Below are 3,301 nucleotides of genomic sequence, written 5' to 3'. Positions count from 1 at the left end.
CTGAAATATAAGCCAATTATAAGATTTGAAGTGTGTGACCATACATTCAAAGCAACAGAGAAAGAACTGAGTGTGATTAGTGCAGTGTCATAGAAGAGGAGGCCAAAAAAGTGAACATAAAAATATCAGGATCAAGATATTGTTACTCAAACAACACACATACTCTCATGGTAAGGGAAGGAGCATTAGGCAGAAAAAAACAGAAGAGCTAAACAGTTGAAAGATTAGTCACAAAAATAAACTGAAGTGAAAAACAAGAAAAAGAAACTACAAAAGACTGCTGAGATACTCATCATAAATATTATGCAGAAGCATCATGCACCAATGGAACAGGTGGAGGTGGGAAAGTAATCCTCTCAATAACATCACTGAGGACTTTAAGGAGGAGCTATAAAGCAAGCAAATGTGCTGTGAGAAAAAGCAGCAGTGACACAGGAACTGTCCTGTGACCCTGCAGAACACATTCAGGTTAAGGAGGACTTTGAGAAGGAGATTGGTACCATGAAAACAAGATTTCATGAGAGAAAAGGAGGATGAAACACAAGAAGTCTCCAAGCCAGACTGAGGTTCAGAGTACTAACCAGAATTTAAAGAAACTAGAGACCCTGACGCTCATGTACACAACTCTGTGTATCAGATAGGTCAGGAGACAACTCTAAAATCAGTGAGATCTCTAGAGATACTAGTCATAAAGATTAAAGGAAGAAGCCAAAACAGTGATAACAAGATTGCAACTGTGGTGACTGAACTTATGGAAAATGGTTACCAGTCTTCTGTCTCTTTATAACTGGTTATTTGACACCGTTGTAAATTGCCCCATGTCATTGTCTAAATCTGTCTTGAAAACCAGTGGGCCTTCAGCCTGACAAGCCTATGTGATGTATGTACAAAGTTGCCATCAGGTAAATGTTGGAAAGCTGTAACTTATGGAGAAGGCACTTGTGCAAATTACCTCACCTGGTGAATTTTGGGAAGTGGACTTCACAGAGGTAATGTCTGGAATGTATAGTCTTGGTAAATGTTACTACTAGTGGCCACTTGTTCAGACTGGGCTGAGGTCATAGTAGTTTGTAAAAAAAATATGGAACATTGGTACTTTGGCAAGGGGCATTGTGGGGTTGCTGGGCAGCCTGGAAACTTACAGCAGAGGAGTGGGGGAACACTGAATAAGCTTCCAAAATAATGCTTACACCAGTTATTTTGCTAAAAGAGGGGACCAATAGCTCCCAAGGCATCCCTCAGTTTGTGAGTAATATCAGTGCCTGCCAGGTGATTGCTGAGGCTGTAAGAACCACTTTGGGACCCCATGGCATGGACAAGCTTATTGTGGATGGCTGAGGTAAAGCAACAATTTCTAATGATGGGGCGAATATTCTAGAACTTCTTGATGTTGTCTGTCCTGCAGCAAAAACTTTAGTGGACATTGCCAAATCCCAAGATGCCAAAGTTGGTGATGACACTACCTCCATGACCCTACTGGCAGCAGAGTTTCTGAAGCAGGTGAAACCATACGTGCAGGAAGGTCTGCACCCTCACATGATCATCCCAGTTCTCCTCACAACCACACAGTTGGAAGTTAACAAGATGAACGAAATTTCTGTGACTGTGAAATACGAAGATAAAGTGGAACAGAGGAAGCTTCTAGTGTACCATGATGGCTCTGAGCTCCAATCTCATTTCCTAGCAGAAAGCCTTCTTTGCCAAAATGGTGGTTGATGCTGTAATGATGCTCAATGAATTGCTGTAGCTTAAAATGATTGGGATCAAGAAGATCCAGAGTGGAGCGCTAGAGGAATCTCAGCTAGTGGCTGGTGTTGCATGTAAGAAGAATTTCTCTTATGCTGTGTTTGAGATGCAACCTAAGAAGTTCAAAAACCCCATGATTGCCCTTTTAAATGTTGTTCTGGAGCTCAAAGCTGAGAAGGATAATGCTGAAATCAGTCCACACAGTGGAAGATTATCAGGCAATTGTCAGTGATGAATGGAACATTCTCTATGACAAATAAGAGAACATTTACCAATCTGGAGCCAAAGTTATTTTGTCTAAACTCCCCATTGGAGATGTGGCCACGCAGTACATTGCTGATAGGAACATGTTCTGTGCGGGCTGTGTGCCTGAGGAGGATCTGAAGAGGACAGTGATGGCCCATGTTGGGGCCATTGAGATAGAGCTTTCCAAGTACCTGCAAGATTACACAAGGACTATTCCAGGCAAGCAGTGGCTGTTGATTAGAGCCTATGCCAAGGTTTTGGCGATTATCCCATGCCAGTTGTTTGACATACTGGTTTTGATGCCACAAACATTCTCAACAAGCTGCGGGCTCGGTATGCCCAGGGGCACATGTGGTATGGGTGGATGTCAACAATGAGGACATTGCAGACATCTTCTAGGTCTTCTTGAAGATCAATTCCCTGACAGCAGCCTCTGAATCTACATGCCTTCTTGTGTCTGTTGATGAGACCATCAAGCATTCCTGTTCCACTGTGGACATTCCTCCAGCAGCTCGGTTCGGGACAGGGGCCACTTCCATTAAAAGGCATTGCTCCTTGGCTGGCAGGCTGCTGTGAGTCTACTCACCCTTCCTGGCTTGATGTATTGGTGTAAAAGGAAATGATAATAATTGGCCCACTCTACTCAATGGAGGTTATTTAAATAATACTGAATGCTTCACAATGGCAATGTGATGTTACATTGGTTACTATCGGTTACTCTGGGTTTCACTAGTTCATCATGAGCACATGCTAATATCCAATGGTGCCTAAATAACAAGTGTGGCCCGATAATCATCATTGCCCCATGGTCTGTTCACCTGGAGAGGATGGAGATGGCCACTGAATGGGGAAGTCAGGAAGAAGTGTGGTGTCAAACCCACACGGTGAGCTGTTATAAACTGATTGGGCAGTGAGCAGTTTGGGAAATAAAAGCTAAATAGGGTTAGCTAGGAGAATATTTGGCGTGAGAGAGGGGTTTACCTTATATATAAGTAGCATGTTCAAAGTAACAGAACGTAGAGAAAGATGGAAAAAACCTGAAAGGAAGAAAGTGATGTGACACTAGGAGAGGAAAATTTGGGGAGGAGAGGATGTTGAGAGCAGGAGGGGAAGGACACCTACTGGCAGGACAAGCCTGGGGAGAGTGGAGTGACCTGAACAGAAGAAGGAAGTAATGGAAGGAAAAATAGGAAAGATTTGGAAGGAAGGTCAGGTCAGTAGCAAAGGAGGGAGGAAGGGAAAAGGGAAAAGTCTTACCCTGTGAAGTTTGGAGCTTTGAAGAACATAATTTTGGGGACTGGTAGTTTGC

The 3,301-nt window shown here is 43.2% G+C and overlaps 1 pseudogene; it reads left to right on the top strand.

Moving 5' to 3' along the window:
• Positions 1–1,179: 1,179 nt before the first annotated feature.
• LOC122128010 lies at positions 1,180–2,568 on the top strand (annotated as a pseudogene).
• The last annotated feature ends 733 nt before the right edge of the window (positions 2,569–3,301 follow it).

Source organism: Dipodomys spectabilis, unplaced genomic scaffold (genome assembly GCF_019054845.1).
Source record: "Dipodomys spectabilis isolate Male_0828 unplaced genomic scaffold, ASM1905484v1 ptg000319l, whole genome shotgun sequence".
In the NCBI taxonomy this organism is placed as follows: domain Eukaryota; kingdom Metazoa; phylum Chordata; class Mammalia; order Rodentia; family Heteromyidae; genus Dipodomys; species Dipodomys spectabilis.
This window is presented reverse-complemented; position numbering and strand designations above follow the sequence as displayed.